Genomic DNA, 27,796 nt, shown 5'->3' on the forward strand with positions numbered 1-27,796 from the left:
AGAAACGGACAGCTGAGTGATTCTGTAATAAAGTGCCTTCACCTTAGTGGATTTGGGAGAGAGCAAGGGTATGGGAGATTAAATCCTCCTGCCATCGACAGCTCATCAAGCAAAAGATATATTAGTGAAGAAAAATTGTGCTTCCTGAGCCCTGATGGGAGGAATTGAGCTGCTGGGAACTGTTTGTGCTCTTTGGGGGAACATCAGCCAGGAGAGCAGCTCTGCTGCCTCCCAGCACTGGCTGGCAGGGAACTTCCCAAGCAGCAACAAAGCCTTCGAGGGCTTCGAAGGGATTAGGGAATCAGCGAGGGAATTTGCCATGGCTGCTGCTGCAGCCCAGCGCGAGGCTGCTGGCCAAAGGGCTGGTGTGGATCTGGCTGCGCCATGCTAAAACCCAGCCACCATCGATGCCCTTGCCAGCCCGACGGGCTGTGTGTGACAGGCAGTAAAGGGCATCCCACTGGGACCCCACCGTGCCTGGGCTGCCCTGGAGCCCACGAAGAGGGAAGCACCCACATTTCCAGCAGGTTCCAGGACCTGTCCCCATCCCCACGTGCAGGGGGAGAGGAAGACAATCTCTGGATAACAGCAGGGTCTGGTGGGATCAGGCTGCTGTTGTCTGAAGCAGAGAAATGAAAGGTGCAGGGTTAGATCCTGCATCTCCAGGGTGCCCTGTTCAGCCCTTACCTGCTCCCTAGCCTTGCCTGGCTCTAACCTCGCAGCAGGAAGGAGAGAAGGTGAATAACACTTAAACCTGTGCAGGCCCGGGGTGACAGCAGCCCTCTGACATCTCCTCCACCTGTTTTTCAAGACAAACTTTCCACTGTGATCCACACGCCGCTTTATTGAGCTTTATTTCCTCCAGTCTAACTACAGAAAGAAATTGGCAGCAAACGCTCTCGCGGGCAGCGTGGAACGGCAGTGGCCGGCTGTCAGGGCCCCTGGGGTTTTATTGCCCTGCCAAACACCTACATCATGGTGACACGTACATAATTACATATCGGACCGGGGAGGATGAAGCGCCCGGCACCTCCTAAACGTGTCAACATGATTTGAGAGGTTTGGGCTCGGCTGGACTTCTCAGGCATTAGATTTTTAGACTCCAATCACACGGGCATCCGGAGGATCAATAGCTGCACACCTTAAAGCAGCTGCCTGGAAGGTGAGGGACTGGGGCACTGGGTGTCAGGGAGGACGATTAAGTTGATGTATGAGCTGGGTTTGGGGTTAGTCGCTCTTCCTTCTTGCTGGGAAGAGAAAATCTTGTGGCAGACTGTGTCTCAGCATCTCCATCCCAGCTCCATCCCGTGTCAGCAGTCGTGAGCTTCCTGCGGATGCTCTGTGACCCTCATTATGCAGCAGAGCATCTCCTAGATTCACCGGTAATCCCCTGTCCTCGTGCCGACAGCAAATAGCTGTTGGTAAGAGAAGAAAGCGTCCGCCAGCTGAGCTCCATCCGATGGCAAACGCAGACGGCTGCGAGCGCAGGGAGCGGGGCATCGCGGTGGGAGATGCTGCAGGTTGTCTTGTCTTTGGCCTAAGATCGACCAACGGGAGGGAGCAGTCGGAGCTGTGATTTCGGGCCCTTGTGGGGGTTCTGGCTGAAGCTGTGTGGGATGGAGCTGCCCTGCTTTGGGCAATGCTGCTCTCCATGTGCACTGTATGAGGTGCCCTTGGAAAACAGGGGAACTGGGGCTGGGTGGGAGAAGAACAAAAATCAGAAAATTCCTGAACAAAACAAGTTGAGATTTGCACTGAGTTTTCTTGTGGTAAGCTTTGGGAATAGCTGATTCGAGCTCTTATTGCAAAGAGCTGAAGTTCTTGGCGTTCTCATCCCTTCCAGCTCAAACTCATGGCCTTAGGTACATGGGACTTTCTAGTGACAGATGAACAGTTAATCAAAATATCCATTGATTACTCATTAACCCTGCATGCTCTGCTGTGGGACAGCCCTCTTGTCAGCCCTCTTTCACCCAGGGCAGCTCTCCCACAGCAGGACCTCTTGGCCCCTTTCCCCTCTTTGAACTTTCTCACCTCCCATCTCTCAGATGGGCAAAGAGCTGAACTTCCCCTGTGTCCCCTTCCATCCCCTGTGTCCCCCTCCGTCCCCACCATGTCCATAGGACCAGCATCTCCCCTCCAAATGGGGAAGGTTTGTATGTGCACGTGGGTGAGTCCCTGTGTTGTTCAGCCCCTGTATCTCACCCCATTCGTTTGACATGACAAATTAATTTCCCTGATGTGGAAGCTCTCCTTCAGCCCTGTGAGTCTCCTGTCATGTCTCACAAACCGTCCTCAGATCAACTGGTGCCAAAGCTTGTGGCACCTGTCTGGGGCTCCCCTGCGTGCTCTGCCAGCCCCGATTACCCAGTGTGACTTAAGGGGAAAACACCTGCAAACAAATTGAATGTTTCTAAGTGCAAATTGGTTTTTCAATTGCTCAAGATTTAAAGTGGCACTACTGCAAAATAACATTATTTTTAGGGCAGGTGTCTTTGGAATACAGATTTTTTTTTTTTTTTTTTTTTTTTTGGATTGTCTCTGAGGAGTGCTGGGAGGGTGACGGAGTTGGGAAGAGGCGCATGGCTTGGGTTGTTTGGGGATGCTGAGTGAAAGCAATAGGTTTTTAACTGTCTCCTGACATTGTATGAGGCAGGCAGGTCCTGGGAGGCTGGTTGCATCAGGATGTCTTGGATTGCCATCTGGAAACAGCCAGTGGATGAATCTCACACCTGCACTACTGGCCTCATCCGCTTCCAGTGTGATGCTTATGTGACAGGGAAGGGAGGGAACACAGTACCCTGGCATGAAATGAGCTGAGAAGTGCCCGTGCACGGTCTCTCTCTTATTTGGGGGGATGGGATGATCCTCTGCTCTTGTGGGGGTGACCTCGGGCCTCTACCTGATAGATAGAAACCGATGGATGCCGACACTGTGGCTCCTGGTGAGGCTCTGAACGGAGTTCAGCACCGCTCCAAACTTCCCCTTCTCCTCCGTGTGCTCTCCGCAGTCTTCATTTCCACTAAATCACCTAAATCGGTTTCGCTCAGAGGTAGGAAAGCCATGTTCGGAATATAATGGTTGATCTTTTATGACATTTACCGCCACTCATGTCAGAGCGAGCGCCTGTTTAATTCACTTGTTGCTATGCCATCCGTCAATCACTATAAATGTTATAACAGCAATCTGTCACCGGAGGGGTGTGTGCAGGGATGTGCGTGTGGGGCGGTGGATGGGCCTGAGAAATGATGTGCTGCCTCTGAAATTTTTTTGGGAGAGGGCATGTCTAACCAGCACTATTGGGTCCCCTGTCACTAACACACCTGCCTCAGCAATGGGCTGGTGCACCAAGCTTATTTATTTGCTTGCAGTTTATTTATTTGCTGTCTCGGCTGCTCTGCTATTCGTCTCCCCGCCCAGCAAACACTCCTCCTCTTTTGGGGAGAGGGAGGCTTCTGGTGAGACTTCAAGCAGTGAAAGTTTGCGAGGTTTTGTGGCAGTTTGCATCCCCAACAGCCCATGTAACAGCAGCCATCAACAACAAAAAGCCCAGCAGCAAAACAAATGAAGACAAAGTAGCCTTACGTTTCACTCCTTGCCCTTTGCAAGAAATTATATTAATACATCTGTGAGCTTGTGTGTAATAACAAAGATGAAATTCCAGTGACGCCTTGTTTGGGTGAAGGCGGGCTTGCAGATGTTTGAGCTTGCTTTTTGTGCAAAGAGTCAGCATTTTGATTGATCTTTCAGCAAAGATAAGAAAATGCGCCAACTTTGTGTGACACTTTTTTTTTTTTGTGGTGACATTTTGTACGGCTCCCGTGCGTGCTGGTGTAAAATAAATGGCACGCGATGATTCCCACTGCATGTGGCTATAACTCCACGGGGTAATGCTGCTGACATTATAAACACCCGCTTAAAGCTCAGCATTTCCTGCAGCACTGATCACACTCGAATGTGGATCCTGACTGGCTACCCGTGCCGAGCTAACTGGGGTTGGGAGAAGCCCAGTGTGGGTAAAGGCAGGTGAACAGGGCTGGGACAAGCCGCAGAAGGCCGACCAGAGCAGGGTGCTGCTGTCAAAGGAGGTGTTAGAGCCCAGCCTGTGCCTTCCCCTCCTGACTTCGACATGGAAAGTGTTTCAGATGCTCCTTTACCCTCTGCACAGAGCTCTTCATTGAGCAGAGAAGTTCACAAAATACTGATCGCCCCCAAACTCACATCTGTGCAGGTCTCTTGTCACCTGGTGAAGGGATGAGGGTCTCCCTAGGCCCCCAAAGTGTCTCCATTCCCCGGGGAGAGCTCTGGCTGTTGCTCAGGGACAGTGGGAAGCTTTTGGGTGAAAAGCTGGGGAAATCCTGCAGATTGGAGGCAGCAGGCTCTCCGATTTCTCCATGGGTGTGAATTCTGGCCTCGATGGGTCACAGATTCTTTGTCTATGAAATGGAGTGGAATTTTCCTTCCTTCTGCTGCAGTGACACCAGCTTCTCCAGCCCCACTTGGGTTTTATTCTCTTCTCCACAGAAGTGCTTAAAGGTGCTTGCCTGTGTCAGAGGCTGATGGCCAGCATGCTCAGTGAGCAGGAACAAGGCTTTTCCTATTAAACCACGGGAGCACAAAGGCAGCTTTCAAGTCCTCCGTTATTCCCCCTTTATTATCCTGTATTTCCTTCTTCCCGCTTCCCTCTTTGCCCTCCCAGACGATGCTCAGCTCAGCCATCCCCGCGATGCTGTTGCAGCTGTGAGCAAACGGAGGAGCAGGGCTGGGAGGTGCAGACCCTGAGCAAGCAAGGAGATGCTCAGCCCTGTATTCCCACCAGGATTGTGTCTGCACCCCAAAATCCCCCCTTGGGGGGTCTTTGCGGTGGCTGAGAGCTGAGTGATGCCCCTGGGATTCAGTATGAAAGGTGGGAGTATGGCTGGACCAGCTGCCAGGGCTGCTGGGCAAGCTCTGAGTCTGGCATGTTGCTTTTGGGGCAGGACCAGGTGTTTTCGTGCACTTGCAGATGTTTTGAGCAAATCTCTAATGCTCACATCTGGGCTTTGAACCTTGAAGGCTGTTCTCAGCCACCAGCACCTCAGATGTGAGGCTGGCTTGGGAATGAACTAACAAGTGTTTCTGCTTGGTTTTGGGGTCTTGGATTTTGAGCCTCGTTGAGTAATGGGTTGTCCTTTGCTCTCCAGTCCCAAGAGACAGGCTCGCCACCTCTTTCCAACTGAAAACCAAGACTCTTGCCCCTTGACTGAGGTTTCACCAGTCAGCTGTGCCAATGCAGAATTGCCAGGCAGTGGCACAGGGCAGAGGCTGCTCCAGCACAGTGCTGGCACGGGGATGCTTTCATCCCCTCGACCCAGTCTGTGTAGGCAGCCACTGGGTTACACCTGGCTTGCAGGTCGCTCAGCTTTACCCGCTGGAGCTGCTGGTTTACGGGTACCGAGCATGCATGGGGGGGCATTGCAGGGGGATAAAAGCATTTCAGGAACGAGGAAGCAATCACCAGCCTGGGTAGGGGGAGGCAGCGGGCTCCAGCTGGGCAAAGGGGCTGCTGGAGCAAGTGTTCACGGCTGATTCCCTAAACCCTTGAACATGAGGATTTATAATGGAAAGGCTGCCAGAGCAGGAGTCTAGCAGGGTGAATGGAGCTGCTCTAATGGATATTAAGTGATTTGCGAGCTTGCTGCTTGCAAACACAGCTGTAAATAGAACAAGAGGAGGGGGGGAGCAGATGAAAAGAGGCTCAGGCTCTTTAGCGGCGTAGTGTGAAAAATGGGGAAAGGTTCCTGTGCAGGGCTCGGGCAGCAAGAGAAACAAAAGCCGTGGCATCTATTTTCATATCTTTTATGTCTTCCTTGCACTTAATCTTGTTTAGCTCTGCAATTAAATTTTAAGATGCATAAGAGTGTTCGCTTACACACTTGGATTCTTCACAGATTGAATTATTTAATAGAGTGTGGAGCGGCTCCATGATCTCGGAGCTATGGTACCAAACGCAGCCAAGCAGAAAATTAATAAACACTGCCTGCCGTCTCTGCGCCTCCCGCGCTCCCCTCTGCCATCCTCCCTCTCCGGCACGCTCTCCTCCTGCCAGCTGCCCCCTCTCCACCCCCTTCTCCAGCCTTTCCTCTGGGGTTTCCTCCTTCCCTTCCTCTGCTGATTTCTTGATTGGTTTTTGCCATTCATCCTCCTGCTTCCCCTCTCTCCGGTGTCTGTGTTTCAGCCCTCGGTTGGGTCTATGGGCTGCTCTGCCCATGTGTCCCATGGGCTGGGGGTACGTGCAGAGTGAGGGGGGACGTCCAGCCCATGCCACCACAGGTGGACAGGCTGCCTCGGACACGTGGACTTATTGGGTGAACTGAGGGAGCTGACATAGCTTGATTCCCATCAGCCATGGCTTCGTCTGTGCTGGGGAAGCCCCTCAGCTGCAAGGAGCGGGACTGGCCTGCACCCTTCTGCAATTACGTGCCTTGGCCTGGAATAAGTTGCATTTCAAATGCCATTGACTTTCTCTCTCTCCTTCTCCCTTGTTCCCCAGTCAACAAAGTTCATAGAATCATCAAATACTTTGGGTTGGAAAGGACCTTAAAGATCATATAGTTCCAACCCCCTGCCATGGGCAGGGACACCTTCCGCTAGCCCAGGTTGCCCAAAGCCCCGTCCAACCTGGCCTTGAACCCTTCCAGGGAGGGGGCAGCCACAGCTTCTCTGGGCAACATGTGCCAGTGTCTCACCACCCTCACAGGAGAGAATTTCTTCCTTACATCTAATCTAAATCTCCCCTCTGTCAGTTTGAAACCATTACCCCTCATCCTATCCCTTCACCCCTGATTAAGAGTCCCTCCCCCCTTTCCTGTAGCCCCTTTCAGTCCTGGGAGGCCGCTCTAAGGTCTCCCCGGAGCCTTCTCTTCTCCAGCTGAACCCCCCCAACTCTCTCAGCCTGTCCTCACAGGGGGGGTGCTCCAGCCCCTGATCATCTTTGTGGCATGGAAGTTGTTCTTCTCTCCTTTCCTTTCTTTTTTGGTAACCTTTCCAGGCAACAAATTGCAGGGGGCAATTATGCTGTGTGCTAAAGAGAGCATTAAGCCAGCCACAATTTCCGTAGAGGATGTTGCTCTGCAAACAAGCAATACAAAAGCAGTCTATGAAATTCATCAAATTGCCTGTTGGATAAAGGCATACATTTACAATGCACTCGGAGCCCTTGTGAATTATCTGAAGAGAAATCAGTTTGTTATTTCTTTTCCTTTTAAGTTCCCCTTTTTACAGGAACCAAATAAAAAGGTTTGAAAATTGCTGTTAAAGGCGTCCTTCCTCAGAGACGCCGGTGGTTTTCCTCCGTCGATTCTTGGCGGGGATGTGCTTGGGGTTTTATGGCTTTTAATGCGGGTTTCCATCACTCCTTTCCGCAGAGCCTCCCCTCCCGCCTCCTGCCCTTCACGCTGCTCTTGTGACGGCTGTCAGACGTCACCGGGGTGTTTCACGGGGCCACCCAGTGCGGGTGATGGCAAACGGAGGCACCGGCAGGTTAAACTGCGTGTGCTCACGGAGCCGAGCGACCTCCACATCCCAGTCCCGTGCCCAGCACCTTCGTGGAGCCACTGCCTGTGGTCCCCAGCACCGCTCTCCCTATTAGCAGCTACCTCCCTGGAAGAGTATCCTTTCCTTCTCAATAGCCAAGGGGGAAGCTTCCTGCTGGATTGAATCAAGATTATTTCTTATCCTTTCCAAAGTATTTTTCTTCTTCCAAAAGCTGCCTCCCCACTCCTCCCTGAGGCTTTTTGGCAAGAGTGAGGACTTGAATGTAAGGCCGTGGGGTCAGGCAGTAATGCTTTCCTGGCCCTGCTGCAGGGTGGAAATAGGTCTTGTGCAATTGAAATTCTGGAGGGAATAACAGGGACACAGCAGAGAAGCAGCTAAAACACCTCTCTAATTGCTAATCAATAACCTAAAGAAATGTTGCCCTGGCTGAAACCTGCTCCTGGGGAAAAAATAAAAATCCACATGATTTGTTTCGTGATTAGAATGAGATTTTATTTGTCTGGCTACTGGTTTGGTTTTTCCCCCTTTTCTGTTCTTCTGGGCCCCCCACCCCCATTACGCTCAGGTTTATGAAGTTATCACTTGCTCCTCAGTTCAAAACCTCACTGAGAAACTTTTGGCTCCACAGACAGACCGACACTAATCTTCTGTGTAATTGAATCATCATCGTGGATATTATTTGGCTGCTTCGAAACAGTTCTGTTTCTCAAGTAATATTTTTATTAGCTTTTGGTGCGGTTGCGGAGTGGTATTTTTTTTTCAGTAGTAATATTATTCTCTTGCTTTCAAATGCTGTCTACAGCGTGGCTCTTTATTGATGTGTTACTAGGATCTCGGTCTGTCTTAAAAAATCCTCTGCAGGCACGCGGAGCTGTGATTCCCCCCGCTCCCTAACAGAGGCTGTCATCTCTGCAAGGATGAGCAATTAAGGGACATGACCAAGGAGAATTTGCCTGAATTTAGCTGTCTCTAATCTACTAAACCATAAATTTGCATCTTGATTTGGACTAGTTTACAACTCAGCGGGGCTATCACCGTTCCCGGGGTGTTGGATGAGATTTCCTCAATCCTTTGGGGATGGGAAGGCAGGTGCACAGGGCTCCCCTAACCCTGAGGGCTCTCTGCAGCCTGGATAAACCTCTCCCAAAATACAGCTCCCATCCCAAGGGAGGGATAACCCAGACACCAGCCACGATGCTGCTGCCATCAGGGGTTGCTCCTGGGGAAGAAAAACTCCTGGATCAATGCAAGGTGCTTTGACCCAGAGATGGTTCACGGCAGCTTGGAGAGAAGAGTGGGGAAGGGGCCAGATGAGGAGCTCGGGGGCTTGGGCTGAGCTGAGGGGGCTGCGGGAGGGATTTGTTGAATCCTGCAATTGCCTGAATTCATTTCAATTATTGGCAGCGCTTCTCTACAGAACTAAATAAAGTAAAATAAATAAGGAAAGCAGAAGGCAATATAAAGCAGTTAGAGAGGATCAGTGGTGAATTGAATAATTCATTCAGGAGAGAAAAGGAGCTATTTGCAATGTCAGTCTTATCTTGATTGTATTTATAGACAGGAACTTTTGACAAGGAAATTACCTGTAAATTCTTCTTCTTTTTAGTTTGTTGGTTTTTTTTTTTTTTTTTTTTTTCCCCTTCATCCAGAAAATAACAGGCAGGAAGATTTCCTGCAGGTTGGTTTTTTTTATTATTTTTTTTTGGTTTTTCAGAGGTGGTTTGATGGATTTTTGTAAAGAACACGAAATCTCGTGACCTCCCTGTGAGCCCAGGAGAAGTTGTTGCTTTGATGGAAACCGAGATAGTGACAGCTGGAAACTCAGGAGGGAAAGGAGACAAAAAAGTTCCTTGGTGCTTCCAAAAAGGTACAGAAGCCCTTGTTTATATTTCCTAAGCTGGGTTTTGCAGCATGAGGGGTCTCTGGGTCCCTGTTTGCTGGTAGGTGAAAGTTGCTGCTCTGAGTTTTCCTCTCGAAAGTGGAAATTTGGGGATGGGGGTTTTTCAGCAGCGTTGCTGGTGGTGGGGAGGGTGCCGATGAGGTCCCCGGGGTGTGAGTGGGGTGCTCAGCTTCCTGCGGCCCCGGGGATGCTGCCGGGGAGGAGGAGTGGGAGAATGGCAGCTGGCCCGGCCTGAACGCCTCTGCGAGCACGGCTTCTCCTCCTGCAAAGCTGCAGCCTGCCAGAAGTGTCGTTTTATTTCAGAAGACATCATTTGGAGTGAAAGATGGCTTGAAAAAAAATTAGTCCTACTGAGTTCCTTTGGCATAGAGAGACCCGGGGGCTTAAAAAATTTATTTACAGCTCTTGTGCCTCATATTTGCTCTTCCCCTTATTGAGAGATGGGGGACTTTTGGAATCAAACCCCACTTTTCCACCCTAAAATGTCCCTGGAGTGAGTTCACAGAAATCCAGCCCAGGCCAGGCTCTGCCAATACAGAATCTCCAGTTCTGCCTCTGAACAGACGTTGTTGTAATTTGTTTTCCAGGCGGTGTTGGGGAAATGTGTGTTGTTCGCTGAACCTCCCATTTGCATTGAAGGGAAGTTATAATTTGAGCGAAGCATGAAATACTCGCAGTGAACTTCTTGTCTCTGCGAGCGCACTGGAGCTCAGCCTCGTGTATAATTGAGTTGTTGTAATGAAGTCTGGGCTTGGTTCTTCAAGAAGGAATTTGTTTCGAAAAGAGATTCTTGACTTAATTTAGACTTCATGCTATTTGCTAGCGCTTGCTGTCAGTGTTGTAGGTCTTACGGGACAATTTCTCCCTGGGTAATTCTGCAGAGGTCAAGTGATGCCGGGATGTAGCTCTCCAAGGAGCTTAGGGATGTAATAACCAGCAAGTGGTCCCTTGGCAGTAATCGCAGTGCTGCAGAGGATTTGAGTGCAGGCAGCACCAGCCACAAACAGCGACATGCTGAGGTCTGACCCCGCAAAGCTGGGAGCTCCGTGATGCTGCTGTGTCCACGGGATGGTGACAACCTGGGGTCCCCAAGGAAACCTGAGCTGGGGGTTGCTTGCGTGTTTGCTCGGCGGAGCACGCTCTCGAGACGGATGTAGGACTGGGGAAGAGAAGAGCTTTCCCTGTTGTGTTAAAACTGAAATGGAGGAAACACAGGGATGGAAGAGACTGACCTTCCAGTGCCTCCTTACCAAGGGAGACACCATCTCTAAAGTACCAGGCCTTTTTGCTCTGCTGCTCTTCTGGGAAGGTTCTCCTCCTGAAGAGCTGATGGTGAATACTGTACAGGCTCCATAACTCATTAGCATCTCTAAGCAAATGTAAAAGCAACAAGCAAACAGGCTCCCTTTCCTTCGTTTGTGCATTTTGGTTTTAAATATTACGTTTCCAGGGATAAATGTTGGCAGCACTTGAAATAAGATGTATTAATTAATGAACGAAGCACTTAATTTAGGTTTAATAGGATAATCCTTTGCCACATGTTACATAAATAGTAATTGAATATTAAGAATGCATTGAATAAGAATTAACTACTAGGGGAGAGATGCATTTTATTACATTCTTGTTAAACGCATAGCCCCAGCCTGGGTCTCTGGCGTGGGAAAGCCGGATTCAAAGGCTCTGAAAGTCAATGCAGAAACGGCTCTGAAATGTGTGTGGAGCGCAGGGTGAGAAATTCAGGATTAGGCTTTTGTTCTTTACCAATCCACGGCCTGACCTGAAGCTCAGCTGAACAGGAGGGACCTCCTTGCACTGACTTTGAGAGCAGCCGGATCATTCAGCAGGTGAAATCTAGCCATCATCCTAAACACCTAGGAAAAACAGAATCACCAGTGTGTGGGCTCAACAGGTCTGGAGGCAAAGGGCTGCTTTAGTCATTACCCAGAGCCATGGGGCTCTCTGCCATGTAGAGCTTGAAAGCTTTGCCAGGTCTGGAAAGCATCAGACCCAGGCAGGGGAGGGTGACTGAACACCGGCGATGGGCAGGATGGGGCCTTGACATCTCTTCTTTGCAGCTTGAGCGGGGGAGAGCTTTCCCTGGGCAGTGTGTCCCTTGGGCCCCAAGTCACCCCGATCTCCTAATGTGCCAATTATAGCAACCACAGGAAATGCAGTCCTGTGTCCTTGCTTGCTCTCAGAGGGGAATCTGCCACCTTCGTTTTATTCTGGTATTTATTTTTTGCTACTCACTCAGTTACATGATTGCAAAGTGTGAGTGATAAAACCGTTAAATTACTTATAGCTCATCTTTGTTTAAGGGAATAATTAGTGTGCTTCTAAACAGGGAGCAATTCTTCACAATGGGAAATTTAGTCTTGAAGGATATTTTCCCTGTAACTTATGCTACATAATTTAGCACTGATTACACAAGTATTTTATTCTGTCTAGCCCTAAAACTTTCCCTCCTTCCCATGCCAGTTTACCTCAGCGCTGCAGGTCATTGCACACTGAAGGTGCTGCAGGCCCTGCTTAGGGGATTTGACAAGGGCTGTTCCAGTGACCCATGGCAGGGCAGAGAAACAATATCAGGTCCCCTAAATTCTCTGTCGATGGAGCAGCAAACCCTGAGAAGCTCCCGCTGGCTGCATCCCTGTGCTGCGCCCACCCGCAGCAGCCGTGCCAGCTCCACCAAAACCCCAAATACATCTTTTCTCAGCTAAACTCAAGCCTGGCATTGGAAGTCAAGGTGATCACAGAGTTTCTCTAGCTCTTATTTTAATTACTTTTATCCCTGGCCAGAAAAACTGCCTCAAACCTCAGCTGTTTGGCCATGTCACTTCAGCCTGTCCGGGTGATTTATGCAGCCAAGGAGAGGGAGGTTATTTAGCTATTGTTTCAAAACCAGGCGCAGAGGAACAAGGGGGATGGAGACATATTTCATTTGTGATTCAGATCCTGCCACCTGGGAGAGGCTGGGTGACAGGTAGGGAGAGCTGGTGTAATTCATCTCCTGGGCCGGGAGGAGCTGGAGCCCAAAAGCAAATCTTGTGGCAGCGGTTCGGAGCATCCCTGTTCTAGCTGGGGCTGATGGCTCAGCTGGCACGAGGGATTTTTGGGTGGGAGGAGAGGTGACAGCCCCACAGCGGGTGGACCAACTGGGGAGAGCCTCTGCCCTGACCCGGTGCTGCTGTTCCTGCATTGAGGCTGGGAGCAGGAAACTCAGCAGCAGCTTTCTGTGATGTGCGGTGAGGCAGAGCGCAGTGATTTCCAGTGCAACCCAATTCTCCCTGTATGTTAATTAAATGGGACAGGAACATGGACCTGGCTTCTCTGAATAAGAAATCAACTGGAAGGTGGCTCCTTTCCCAAGCCCTGCTGCTTCAGCAACCAAACTGGAGGGGAGGTGGGAGAAGAATATCCCTGGATTAAATTTAATGAAAATAAATATATCAGCTCTACTAGCAGCAGGCAGGGCCTTGTTTAGGGAACAGCAAGTCCAGCTCATTCTTCAGGAGCTCTAACTTCTGCGCTGGCTCAGAGCCCACTTGGTGCCTTTGCACAGAGTGTTTGGGGAGGTGCAGGACTGATGCCTGGGAGGTAGCTGAGACAGCCTGGGAGACAATGATAGATGAAGTAATGCTTCACGAAGCTGGCATATGCTTGACGATGAGCCTATTATGCTGGATGCTAAGTACCAAATGGTGATTAAACGGTGGTGGTGCGGAAGGAAGGGGGTGGAGGACGGAGAGTTTGACCTGTCAGACAGCTCCTGAGGGCTTCGCTTGGCAGAACTTCCTCCAGAGTTGCACAGAGGTGTGGGGGCTTCACGGGTCTGTTTGGTCCTTGGCTTTGTTATATATATTTTTTAAAATAACCTAAGCAAAACAGGTATTTCCATAAATAGCTGAAAGTAGGAAAGTTGTTCTCCTATGGTGCTCTCTTCCAGGTTTCTTTAGCATCCCGTAACAGCTGGCACAGGTTCCTGTCCATGGTGGGGAGACCAGCCCCTGCCTCCTCTCCCCCATCACTCTTCCTACAAAACAGACAAGATGGAAGAGGTGACCAGGACGGGAGCTGACCTGCCCCCAGCCCAGGCTGTGTGGTCAGTCCCTGCCCCAGTGGTTTTGCAGCAGGGAGTTCAGACATACCTGGGGCAGCCCCTTCCTCAGGTCATTAATTAGAGGTTTGCTCCTGTCCTGTCGTGATCTGCCGGACTTTGTTTGCTCAGCTGCACCCTGCCAGTGCTCTGGGCTGTTTACGTGTAGGCATTTGATTTCAGGTCCATCTCTAAGCCTCGCAGTGTCTTGTGGTGACATTTCCCTTGCTAAATATCAGAACAAGGATGTTTGAAAGCCAAAGCGAAGAAGGACAGAGCAAGAGATGCAGGATGAAGGGCAGGAAAGAGCTGGAGGAGAGGATTAGGGGAACAGTAATAGGAAGTGAAAGGAAAACAAAGTCCAAACAGGCCCCATGGAGGAATAAATACCAGGATGGTTGGGTGGTCAGGCGAGGCTCCTGCAGAGGCTGTGGGATCATTCAAAAAGCAATTAAATGCTTTCCTGGGGGAATGGGCTTACTGGAAAGAATGAGCCACTTTGGACCTTTTCCAGTCCCTGCTATCTTTAATAATCTTCCAGCAACTTGAGCCAGCTGGTGGCTGAGTGCAACAGCCAGGACTTCCTAGAGGAGTTGGGCAAAGTGGCAAATCGTGGGGCTGCCAGCAGGTTGTTCGGTATCTCACAGCTCTGCGAGGATGGGGTGTTACTGGGAAACGCTGCAAGGGAGGGACTCCCCCATGAATCTCTGCCTCGGTCCCAAAAATCCAGATTCAGCAGTGTCCTGGTGAAGAACAAGGTGATGCCGTGCAGTGAGCGGCTGGAAGGTGCTGGTTCCCCCACCACTCAGCAGCGGTTCCTGATCCTGCTGGAAATGGTTGTGGGTTTTACTCTCCCCCTGCTTCATAGGGACTAAGAGCCTGGTTACACCAGACCGCTGTGGGAAGGTAACAGGGGGACATGGGCACTGTGAGCCTCTGCAAGCGTCATGCGGGTAGATTGGAGGATTGTGGGGGTCACTGCTCGCGTGTCACTGGAGAAACCCGGTGTCAGTGAGGCTGGAGACCCTCACTGTGCCTGTGCAGTGCTTGCTGCAGGGTCCACAGGGTGTTTGCTGCATGTGATCCCTCATCCCTCTCCCCATGGCTTCGCTGACCCACACAGGGTTGAGCCCTTCAGGTCTACGGGCTTCTTCCAGTGGTAACTGGTGTGCTCGGTGGCTCTGCGATACAGCAAGCCTGAACCAAACCCAGGGTCCTGGTCCCAAGGGTGTTGCTGGCCACAGACCTACCCTTGCTATGAGATGTGAGTGCCTCTGCTTTCCCTGGCATCTATCCTGGTCACCTCTTTTTTTTTTTTTTTTTTAATTTTTCTGCTCCTATAGGAACAAATTATCTGAAAAGATCTCAGGAAATGTGAAAACAATAATTATTCACTTCAAAATAGCAGTTCTGGGACACCTGATCTCCACATCTTGTTATAAAATGAGGCTGTAGCAGACTGACATCTTTCACAACACAGAGCTTGGAGGGAGGCAGTCAGGCTGGGAAACGTGCTGTGCAGCGAGGCAGCACTTTCCTCTGTGCCACGCTCGCCGGGACTGCGCCCACCCAGCTCCTCCAGAAGGGCTCAGCTATGGCACCCCGTCCCCTCAGCAGTCACCGCGCCGGCTCCTCTGCCGAAACGCCGGGGTGGCAGCACGAGGTGCCGTGTGCTGGCAGCACCCGGGAGTCCCGGGGCTTCGATTGGAGCCGCTGTCGAGCAGCCAGGGAAACATGCAGGAGGCAGCAGCCTTGACGTGCAATTTGCATTTTAATAAAGAAAGTTGTATTTTTTCAGTAATTTGCATTTAAATCAACCGTGTTTCATAACTGAGCATCCCTCTTAAAGGAGCACTCTGAGCTTTACCTAACTCAGGGAGAAGGTCAGAGGCGACTTCTACTTACACAGCAGAAACTGGGGGCTAATAATGTCACTTTTTTCTCACAGGTGGTACCTACTGACCCTCACCCATGTATTTCAGTCTGCTGCAGTGTCCTCCATAGTGCCGACAGCGTCTGAGCAGCCCTGGCGGGAGCAGGCAGAGTGGAGATGGCACCGAAGAGACGAGGGGAGTTGCCCGGGCACAGGAAAGGGGAACCCTGTTAGCCTAAGCAGAAGCAGGGTAAGTGCAGACATGCCCAAACCTGGGTGAAACTGGGAAACCACTGTTCGTGGGGAAATGGTAGCAGAGGGAAACATTTGCAGTACAGAGAATGTAAGGAAATTATAAATTTTTAAACCTGTTTTGGATGAACTGAAGTATTCTGGTTTTAACAAATTTGAAGCTTTTCTCCTTTCAACTCTTTTTTGCACTAAAACCATTCACGCTCCAGCACAAAACACAGGATCTTGAAAAGAGATGGCACTTCTGAAGGCAAACAAGAAGGAGATGTTCTGTTCCAAGCATGCTGGAAAGCTTCTCCCCCTCCAGATATAATGAACTTTTACAGCTGTTGAGAAGTTTCTATAAAAAGCCATTTTCCAATGCAAAAAACATTGCACTGGAGGCCTGTTTCACTGGGTCTCTGGGTGACGGAGCTGAAGTTACTTGGCGCTGCCTGTTCTGCCTCCTGAGCCTGCCTGCAGCATTGTCTCCCCTCCCCATCACTGGGGGATGCCCGGGCCCCCCCTGCACCCCGAGGAGAGCACTCTGCAAGGTGCCATTTGCTCGCAGTCACTTTTGTTTGCAGACAGTGAGTTTTCCATCAAAGCCACGGCTGCCTTTCATCCCTGGGGAAAGCTGCCTGTGAGAACAGCCTTTTAACCACAGCTGATTTAGGGGACCGGGAGCCTTTCATGGTCCTTCTTTTATCTTGGGAATGGGGTGGCTCTCCTTGTAGAACGTGGATTTGAGCGCTTGAGAAGGGGGAGACCGATGGGGTGTGGGCTTCATCCTGCTCCCTGGGTGCTCCAGCCCTTGGTCCTGTGAAGATGGGCTACAGCACATTCATGCACTTCTCTTTGGAGCAAAACCAGCCTGCGATGAGCTGCTGCTATTCATTCATTGAAGGGCAAAAAGCTCAAACGTTAATTTTAATGTTTAATGCTTTTCAGCAAGGTAAAAGCAGAGGGAGGAAGGGGTTTGCTTCCTATTTAAGCATCTCTGTTGGTTGCCAGGGTGTTTAGGTGGAAGGGTCGTGGGCTAAATCCCACCCCAATTAACTTCTAAACCACAGAGTGAGCCATGCACCCTCCGGGGAGCTGGGTTCAGAGGAGGGTGAGGCAGTGCAGCTGCTGAGCCAGCACAGACATCTCACCCAGCCTCGTAACCTCGGCGGGGGACACACAGTGCTGCCAACAGCGCGGGTGCTAGCCAAAGAGCTGCAGGGTCTCTACCCAGGAGGTCACGGCCACGAAGGTGTGACCTGGCTGTTCCCCACGTACTGCTGAGCCGGGGGATGCCGAGATGCCACAGTGGTGCTGTGTCACCGCTGCTTCTTGCTGTAAAGGATGGGAGAGGCGCAAAGGGGAGGTTGAGTAACAGTGGGTATAATTCAGGTTGATTTCTTCCCAGACTCTTCATTTGCTGAACATGTCACCAGCCGTGTAGTATATGGGGTGTTTCGTATCAATTTTCTGCAATGCCAGGCCATAAATAAAGAAAATAAATGTTGCAACTGTTAATCAGTCGCGGCTCACCCAAATGAGTTCCCTATACATTTTCCTGTTCTATAATTACTTGTCACCTATTGCTAGTTTGTAACTTTTCGGTCTGTGATTCTGTTAGGTGGCTTTTTTCCCCCTCTTTTGACAGGATTAATCTGTTAGTTGTGAGGTTGTTTTTTTGGTTTTTGTTTTCTTTTTTTTTTTCCCAGGCGGAGGGACTTAAAAACCTATTGATTGGTAGCGGAGGCTTCTTACGGGTTAGGAGCTGAGGGAAAACAACCTCCAACCAGGGCTGTATTTTTAATGTCCAGAACAAATAGTTGATGATACCTGGTGCTGGCACCGTGCAGTTTGTGCCAATGGAGACTTTTTGCAAGCGTATGTTGATTTAAGCCTGGTGTCGTGGCGGGGAGGCGGCCGCAGCGGTGCTACAAAAGCAAGAGCAGGTGCTGAATACTCTCCCCTTTTTCTGTCTGTCTTGTTTTCTACAGCTTTCCAATGCTCTGGAGATGCTGCTTCTTGTAGCACTCAGCTCCCTGCCCTGGTCTGCATTGTCCCCACGCTGTCTTTCCTTTGGGATTTGGGTCGGTCGCCCCATTTTGCAGGTGGGGAGGTGGAGGCAAGGAGCCTTGCTCATGGCCATCCTCTGCATCAGCCTCCCAGACAGGAATCCTGACTCCTCATCTGGCAGGCTGGGGCAGGAGGCAGAGGAAATCCCTCGTGAGTGATCACTTTCTGATGAGGACCGCTTTAAAATAGTTATGTCTAATGCACGAGAAACAGCTGTGAAAGCATAGTGTAATTTTTCAGCCAGGCCTTCCAAGCCGGAAAACAGAGCTAACTTCATCTCCCTTCCCCTTGCACCGAAAATAATTGTAATTTACACACCAAAGGGACAGATACGCTGGAACATCTTGTGGCAGGAAAGTATTAACTGCAGCTGTCACATGCAGTCACCCCAGGGATGGGTATATTATAGGGGAGGCTGCCGAGATAGATTTTTGGGGAAGAGAGCAGGGAAAATGAGCACAGGTTCATGGTGAATGCGTCCCTCGTGCCTCTCCGGGCTGCCTGACGGAGCTGCCTGCTGCACGCAGGGATGCCTTGAGCTTTATATCCATTGAAACCTTCCCGTACATTCATTTGCCTGGCAGCTTCTGCTTTGAAGGCAGAATAAAAGACTAAATTTCTAACGCAGTAAAGGATAAAACACAATGGGGAAGTTGGTCTGCTATACAGGAGGAATAATAGGTCTATTAGGTGAATACATTTTCTGTGCACCCAGCCAAAACGTTTCATTAAAACAACGGGGCTCCTCCCTCCCCTGCTAATAAATTAACCTCTGCGGAGGGGATGGCTCTGCTGAAAGGATTTGTTTTCCGAAGCAAAACATGAGCCTGCATCTCTCACAGGGAGGGCCGCTTGGTCCTCCCCTTTGGGGGAGAGCTTGGGTCCCAGGTTGAGCCCCCAGCATGAGATGGTGGGCACTTGGGATGGAGGCTGGTCTCTGAGCCTATGCTAATTCATGGCTTCCTTCTTCATTTTACCTCCTTCTCCCCAACTCAAGGTCTGTCCTTGGTTTCAGACAGTTGAATAGCTCTTATCTTTGCCCTGGGTCTGTCCGGGGTCTGGCAGCAGCCCTGAGGCAGGAGCCTGAGGGACCACAGAACCCACCCGCGCCTCCAGCCTGTCCTCTCCGGCCATCCAGCAGCCAGCCAAGACAGCATCCTTCCTCTGGCAGCTTGTAATCTTGCAGGGTCCGAGGATGACAGATGTGGATTTGGTGCCTCTAGTGGGATTTGGAAGGACAGAGTCCAAACATCCATCTGGCCGTGAGCTCGCCACCATTGCCCAACCCTCAAAACGCCTCCAGGCCTTGGCACCCCTGAAAACAAGGCATTTTTGTGAAAGGCGCGTGGGATGGAAAATTGTTGTTTGTGTTCACAGAAGCTGGAGATCAGATGCTCTGAGCCGTAAACCAGCCTCATCACTCAGGGCAGTGCTGGCAGAGGGAGAAGGGATTGCAAAAGCATCTTCTGAAAGGATTCAGGTAGCCTGCTGCTGCGGGGGTTTTGGTAGCCGAGCTTGATACAGCAATTCCTCTTCCTTCCTGCACAGCCGGTCCCAGGGCCACCAGCAGATTGCTGAACCCAAAAGGCACAATCTAACCAAACCTCCTGCAAGAGTTTCCATCAGGGCTGCGTGAACATTGCCGAGGTCCCTGCGTACCTGGGACAGCAGCCGGCCACCCGCCTTTCCGGGGGGGACCGGGGACTGAGTGGTTATAAATATAGACAAGGCTTTGCAGTAAGCAGACTCAGTCCACTTGCTAAAAAGATCTTATTGCAAGTCTAGTGCAGCCTTACATTCTTCCACAAATTATTTATCAGGATAAATAATTATATATTAGGGCCATAGTGGATGCAAATGATTTAATTAATAATACACGCTTCAGGAGTAATTTGCAATTTAAAATGCTGTATAAAGCCCTGGTATTAGCAATACTTATTTTTATTTATTAATTGCTGGCTCTCAAAATCTCCATGGTGAATAATTTCCCATCTTTTTCAATTTTAATTTATTTCTGTTGCTCGGGGGAGAGGAAAGATGACCTTGCAATGACCTTGTATGGAAGGTGGTGGACCGGGAGTCCCTGGCCCTGGTGCACCCTTGGCTGGGCTGGGGCTTGTTTGTTTGACCTTTGTTGCTGGAGACTTGAGGATTAGGGTCTGTGATCTTATGAATAGTTTTTGTTCTTTTTTTAGGCTTGTACCTGTCACCTGGGACTGCCTGGCTGCTCTTGCAAACTGTGCATTTGGCTGATGTTTGGTGAAACTCTTTGCAAAACAGGGATGCGGTGCTTGTGCCGATTCCTCAGCACAGCAAAAAAGAGCCCTGGGGGGATTTATGGTCATGGAAAGCCCCGCTTGTCTGCCTTGCAGCAAGCGCTGTGCCCCGAAAGCCCAGTCTGCTTCTCCCCTCAGCTAACGTCTCTGATGCACAGAGACCCGTACTCCAAACTGCCTTTCTGATCTGGGAAATACAGCCCCCCTGGTATCGCATCTGCCTTTGCTGCTGGAAGGGGCTTAATTGCTTTTCCCATGGAGGCAGAAAGGTGCTGAGCACCGACTGGGCCCCGGCAAACTCAGGAGGGGCAGAAACGGGTGCCTTTCACCTTCACAAGGCATCCGGAGAGCCAGTCTCTCTCCTGGCATCCTCCTTGGCTTGAGCATCTCACCGAGCTGGACCCCAGGCAGGCTGCTGGGAGGCGGGTGGCAGCTTTGCCCTCTTTCTGATACCGACATGCTTCGTATAACGTATAACGCACGAGTCCTGACACTTTGCTGCCTCTTTCTCAAAAGCCAGCAGAACCTGGTGGGCGCTCGGATCTGCGGCATATGGTGCGAGTCACTCCGATTGCACCCAGCAAAAGCTGTCTTGGGGAAATGGGTCGGGGAGCGGGGGAGGAGGGAAGCTGTGCTGGTGCTGCCGGAGCCGTCCCGCTGGCACCCGCCTCGGGGAAGCGATGCCGTAACTCAGCCCGGCGGGGAGCGCGAGGGGAAGGGCAGCAGAGAAAGGGCAACAAAGCTGGCGAAGGGTCTGGAGCACAGGTCTGATAGGGAGTGGCTGAGGGAACTGGGGGGGTTTAGTCTGGAGAAGAGGAGGCTGAGGGGAGACCTCATGGCCCTCTCTAACTCCCTGAAAGGAGGGTGCAGAGAGGGGGGATGAGTCTCTTGAGCCAAGGACCCAGCACCAGGACAAGAGGGAATGGCCTCAAGCTGCGCCAGGGCAGGGTCAGACTGGCTCTTAGGAAGGATTTCTTTGCAGAAGGGGTTGTTGGGCGTTGGAATGGGCTGCCCAGGGCAGGGGGGGGTCCCCATCCCTGGAGGGGTTGAAGAGTCGGGTTGACCCAGCGCTGAGGGATCTGGTGGAGTTGGGAATGGTCAGTGTGAGGTTCATGGTTGGACTGGAGGATCTTCAAGGGCTTTTCCAACTGAGATGATTCTGTGATTCTGTGAGCTGCTTTGTGGGTTCATCAGTGGGTCTGTCCAGCACCACGCATCGCTTTAGCCATGGGGCTGCCGGGGGTTTTGCCAAGTCCCCGGGGTGGGAACCCACCTTGGCGATGGGTGCTGGCACCGTTGCTGATGGGGTGCCAAGACGTGCCGGCTGGTGCCTCTGAGTGCTGCAACATCCTGCTGCTTGCAAGGGTGGCACCCGCAGTGGAGGACTGTGTCTCTGCAGGACTGTGTCTCTGTGCGCCCCACCCCATGCATAGAGCTATGGGCTGACTTGACCTGCAAGCTGAAGGCGAGTGAGACCCAAAAAACCTGTGTCACAAAGTCCCATGGGCTCTGCAGCAATGTTCTCTGCAGAAGCCATAGCTGCCGTGGTGCAGAGGATCAGTGCCAGCTTGGTGAGGGAGCGCCGCGGGATGGGGGGCTGCCGGCGGGTCGGTGCTGAGCAGGGGGGTGGTGGCGTCGCAGCTGCCAGCCCATCTGGCAAAGCAGCTGCCGGCGGGAGCTGGGGCTTTGCAGGCAGACGTGCAGGCAGCTGGAAACAGCAACCGGGGAGAGAGGAAGCACCTGGCAGCACGAGGCCAGGGAGCGGGGAGAGGCGTGCAGACCTAATCCTGCCATGTGTCGTGCCAGTCTGGCACCGGTGATGTGCTGGCATTGCTGGTGGCCATGGCGTCAGCGGAGGTGTGTGACCCCGGGGATAAGCAACAGCAAAACCTGCTTGGTTTGGGGTTTTTGGCAGATCATAGGATACCTGGTTGCTTCTTGGTTTTTCTTAGGACCTTGCTGGAGTGCAGATGGGGGATGCGATGCGCCGGGCAGGGTGATGGTGGGACCAGAAATAGTCTTAGCAAACATGTGGTGTGGACCTGGGGCACAACCTCAGCATCATGGGCTGGAGGAGCTGGCGTGATGAGGACACCCGGCTCGTCTCCGCGGGGTGCGGGGAGAACATGGCAGGTGACAGGCCTGTCAAAGCACTTGGGATTAGAGCCTGTCACAGCTGGCACGGTGACTTTCTCATTTCAGAGAGCTGTCTGCCGCTCCTGCTCATGGTCCCGGGGAGCTCGGGCTGGCGTGCTGTAGGTTCTCCCTGCTCCGCAGCCCGGCTCCTTGCAGGACCCTTCCCTGATCCCAGCCCCCATGTTTAACAGAAACTCAGCTTTATCAGCTCGTGTCTCACTGCGCAATTTTTTCCTTTTCATCTGGCGCTGCCGGCAGGTTCATTAATCCTCCAGCAGCTGAAGCATAGCATGATTTTTCAGGTGGAGTTTGGGCTGGGTCAGGAGGTCCTGATGGAGCCTGGAGGGATGAATCTGTCCAAGACCAGAGCTCCAAAAATCCAGAAACCCTTCCCAGCCATTTGTTGGGCAGTGGGCAAGATGTTTCACCTCCTGCCACCAGTCCAGCTGCTCTAGGGAGGCCAGAGATCAAGGAAAATATCTTTTTTAAAGTAAGTTGTCTTTGCCCATCCCAGCTTTCCAAAGTTACTGTGAAAGCTCAGTCAGATTTCTGTAGGGATTTGTCTTCTGCAGCCTGTCTTCTAGGAACTGGGATCTCTTGGCTGTATCCTTCTTGCAATTCATCATCACAAGTATCATTTACCCTCCAAAGTCACGTCTTGCCTTTAATCAGTCTTTACCATTCAGGCATTCTGCAAACTGCTCCCTAGATGGCAAAGCGTTATCCTTCTTAATGAGCGGGACTTGGGGGACACGGGAGAGCAGAGCAGCCCATTTCTCTTCATCACCACCAATAGATCAGAGCAAATCAGTTTTGCAACAACTTTAATAAATTGATTCAATTTGATGAGTCAAAAAAAAAAAAGAAAAAGAGAGAGAGAGATTAAAAAATAAAGGACGAAATAACATGGGATGCTTCCAGCAATTGTGGTGGATGGTAAATCTCTTCTTTATTACTCCTTTATTATTTCCAGCATCTGAAGTTTAAATAATTAAGCAGAATAAATGGTGGATGAATATTATTTTCAAGTTTTATTTATTGATTCTCAAAGGACAGATGTGCGAAAAGGCCCAGGCATAGAAGCAGCTGATTTCTCCTGTGGTGTAAATCAGGGTAGGATCATTAACATGAATGCCATTTAAAGGAGATTTACACCAGCTGAGCATCCAGCCTGCTAATTTTGGGAGGAAAATACGGAAGACTACATAGATTTTAATAATTTTTTATTCTGCTTTCTGTGCAATTAATTTATTTTCCAATTTAAAAGCAGATCAGGTTTTGGGTTGTTTTTTTTTTTTTTTTTTTTGTAATTTAAATACATTTGTTGTCAGTGCTGCTCACTCTAAAAGTCTTTTCAGGAGTCTGAGCCTGGAAGAGCTGGTGTGCCTGGGGGTTTCTGCTCACAGCGTCTGCGAGGCCAGGCTGGTATGCTGGAAGGGGAGGAGGTGCTGCACCACGCAACCAACACTGGACTCCTGATAGCCACCGGACTCCCGATAGTCCTGGGAAGCAGCTCGGGGCTGGGAGTGCTGGGGGCTCTTGCCTGGGCAGGCTGCGAAGGTTGTGAGCGTTTGCAATGCCTGGGCAAGGATTTCCCAGGGCCAAAGGCTGGAAATGCTGTGCACCTTGCTCTTGATAAGATCCACTTTAGCAGTGTCTTTATTCTTTTAAAAATACAGATGAAGCCCCATCTGCCTGGAGCCCACCCCTCCGTGCAGTCCCGAGTCTGCCACGGTGCCAGACTCCCGAGGCACCAGGTTGCGTTTGGGGGCGAACATCTCGTGCCTTCGCTGTTCTTAATTGCAGCTTCAATCTCAGGCTGCCGCTGATCTGTCGCACACATGGGGAGGGTCTTGCCTTCCACAAGAGATCTCTGGTGCTGGGATATTTTTGGCAGGTGAAGGAGAAGGAGGTGGCGGCTGCTGCAGCAAGAGCAACAGAGGCCTCAGAGAAGCAGAGGCACGCGAGCTGGTATTAACAGTGGGGCCAATTAAGGAGACCAGGAATTAAGTCAATCTGACACCTGTAAGTAAATTAACCCAAAGGAAATATGATATTACATGAAATTTCTCCTACATGGGGAGTGACATATAGATGAAGCAGCCCCGTGAGCAGATAAATAGGTGGTTCCCTTCGCTCTCCCGCCTTGCCTGTGTGTTAAAACCAATTAGGGCATGTCACTGGTGCAGTTGTAGCTGATGGTGATGGACACCAGAGCAGGAAGCACTGTCAGTTTTCTGGAGTCCCCAACTCAGCTCACTCTGGGCAGGTTTCATCATGTAAAGTCTCAGCATTGTGAGAAGGAGTTTCTCGTGCTTGACAGAGTCCTGAAATACAGAAGCCGGGATTGCGAGGCTGGATGTGCAGCTCTGACTTTTATGGCTTCATTCTCCACTGATGAGCTTGGATTGGGGTTGTGGGAAGTTATTTTGTTCCAGCAAGATGGGGAGAGTCTCAGGCGTTAGGAGCTTGACTTGGGCCTCTTCTCATCTATTACCAGCCTGGAAATGAAAAATCTGGCTGTGATTTGTAGCGATTGCAATGGAGCAGAAAAGCTCTTGACACCTCTGATCCATCGCCATTCATTGTTTTTTCTGCGCTCCCTGATAGGACTGGCAATTGGTATTTGGGGAGCGCGAGCGAGGTGGTGTTCATGGCCTTTTCAGCTCCACCAGTAGCACCTGCATTGCAGTGTGCTGGGAGGTTTGTTTGGGCAGACTGAAGACAAATTAGGGAGTTTATAAGATGTTTCAGAGGAGCACCTGAAATTTGGGAACTGCCATCGCAGGGCACATTTGCTAGGAGGATTTACTATTGCCCTTGGAGATGTGTGGGTCTCGTTAGCTCCCTGCCTGGAAAGCAGGCTGGTAAAGCTGCAAGGCTGGGCTGTGTTCCTGTCTCTGCCAAAGTATGTCAAATTAATCTATCTAGCATCTTTGTGAATATTTTTGCCCAGCTTTAAAATGGGGGCAGTCATCACCTGCCTTTTTTAGAGGAGGTTTGTGTGTTTAAAAGGAACTGTGCGTGGTACTGAGTTTTGCTCCCACGCTCACAGCAGGGCTGAGATTTGGTCCTTCAAAATGTCACTTGATAAACAACAAGTAATGATAAACACTTATTGTTATTCTCCCTTTTTTCCCTCTGTGGGAGTAGATGATATTGCTAAGTGACCGAATACTCATTTGACCCTTGAAAATGCAAGAGTCATGTTTAATTCATGTCTTTTATTTATAGATCTGGGCTCCTCCAGTTTCTCTCCTGTGATGCACGGCTGATGCTCCAGAGCAGGGTGAGGGTGTCCAGCCAGAGCCTCTCTCGAGGAACAGCCTTCAGGACCTCACTGCCCCAGGAACGCCGTTGGGCACCGTGTCAGCTCCCTGTGCGCTGATGAGGGCTCGTAAGAAAATAAATACGGGAAGTTTTGCAGCCAGATCACATGGATGTTTTCGGTGCAGCAACCACAGCTCGCTGCCCACCTGCCTGTCATCAAATCAAGGGTTTCCAGTGGTATCAGCATCAAGCAAGTTCCTCCAAGAGATCATCCCAGCAGGATGGGGAGGAAGGAAGCCACATCTCTCAGTCCCTCACCCTGCCAGCCCCATGGTACCCTGCTGAAGCTGGGGGTTGAGCCTAAGGGTTGGAGCAAACTGTGTTGAGGGGAAGCTCTGCCACAGTCCAGCGAAGCCATGCAAGGAGCTGAGTGCAGTGTAGAGATGCATCAAGCCTGGAGACCATTAATCAGATTAACGAGGACATGATCTAAAAGCCACATATTGATGACAAAAAAAAATGATTGAGTGGTGCTGGACTGAAACACTGCGGGCAGAGCTGGCTCTGGCATGGCCTCTGGGATGAACGCTGGTAGTTGGCAGGGAAAGGCACTCCTGGGATGTGTGGCCAGGGGCACTGGAGCAGAAGGCAGGGACATAATCCTTTCTCCCAGCACAGCACTGGTTAAACCACTGTAATGCTGATAGCTGTGGGCAAAGCATCACAGAAAGGAAATGGAGAAGTAGCAAAGGGAGGGAATTGCAGCCTGGAGGAAGATAAAGGGTTTAGAGAGGATAGCTGTGAAGAAAGCGATTAGAGGAAATTAAACATGGACAGGCTGGAGGTGGAGGCTGGGGAGGGGGAATCTGGCCGTGCTAGTGTGAGGGTGCATTGCTCTCATTGCTGAACTGTGTAGGTGCTGGGAATAAAGAATGACATTAAACAGAGCGGGAGGCTGGTGCACATCAAAGGCCAGCCAGGCACTCCAGAACAGGGACCAGTTCTGGGCTGAAACCCAGCAGCACAAGAGAAAAGAGGTTGGAGTGGACAGGGAGATGTTAATTCCTGCCTGGTGAAGCCGTAGTGTACACACTTCATGACTCTGAAGGAGCTTTTGGTAGAGCTTTTCTGATTCTGGTTTTTCAACCTAGTGATTAAACATCCAGCATGGACATGCCTCTTCCCTTGGACTAACCTCCTGCAAGGGACAGACAACCCTGAGGCATCATTGATTGCCCTGAACTTGGCAGCTTTTTCAGCTGGGAAAAGCCACTGGAGATGGGTGTGTTGTCCCCAGTACTTTGGTGCACTGGCTTGAAGCTTGCCTTGCCCCAGGATCTCTGAAGATTCTGGAGGACTGATCGCTGTAGTGCAAATGTTGAGGGCAGGATTGGAGTTTGGGCACAGATGAGGGTGCTCTCGCACGTCCCAGCAGTGCTGCCAAACTCACTCACATTGCTTTGGTGAGGGAGAGGATGGGACGGGCTCCCGGGTGCTCTCTAGCTCACTGCTGCTGCTCGTGGGAGGTGCACAAGGGCACGATCCTAAAATTTGCTTCCTAGAAATTGCTGCCAACCTGTGGGAGCTGTGACAGAGGCAGTGTCACACCAGTGCTGTTGTGTTGCTCACAGGCGGCTGCGCCGCGTCTCAAAAAGGATGAAGAATGACTAGGAGAGTTGAGAAGTTCACCACAAGCCTTGTCTGAAAAGGATGCTGCTGGGAGGGGAATGCAATGGATCGTGGTTTGACCCCTGGTTCTCCTTTCCCACTGCCCCTTTTCTTCTTAAAAAATAGGAAAGAATTAAATCCCATCAGTGGCTTTTAAAAGCCAACTGAAAATGTCCTTTATTAAATTACCACCCTATTGATCTAGCAGTCATCCGAAAGGGGATTGATTGAGGACTTAAACAGACGCGCAGCCGGGCCAGCCGTTCAATTAATGTGCATAAACGGGCAGTGGAGAAGCAATTTTCAGAGTAAGTCAAGCAAAAGATCAATCCTGTTTTGCCTTCCATGCCAAAGTTGCTTCTGTATTTATTTTCATGCTATTTCATCTTCTTTTTTCCCTGTCCCTCTTATGATAAATATGTCGTTGAGAGGCAGCACTCAAAGCACAACTCACTCCACTCACAGAGCCATTGCTCCCTTCCTTTGAGCCTTGGAAAGGACACGTTTGCAGAGGGGTCAGGGAAAGCCACGTCGTCACAAAGGACTCACACCTGAGGGTATGAGCAATATAAATCCCAGGTTCTCCATTAAATTCCTACGGAGAAGGCAGCATACAGCAGAAGACCTGTCGCCTGCTTTGGTTATTCATGTGTTTGATGAAACTTGAGTTGCTCTTCCAAGTCTGGGGAAGATTTTGGGGTAAAAATACATCCACTTTATTGATTGCTTCCTCCCAC

Source organism: Strix aluco, chromosome 25 (assembly GCF_031877795.1).
Source record: "Strix aluco isolate bStrAlu1 chromosome 25, bStrAlu1.hap1, whole genome shotgun sequence".
Classification (NCBI taxonomy): domain Eukaryota; kingdom Metazoa; phylum Chordata; class Aves; order Strigiformes; family Strigidae; genus Strix; species Strix aluco.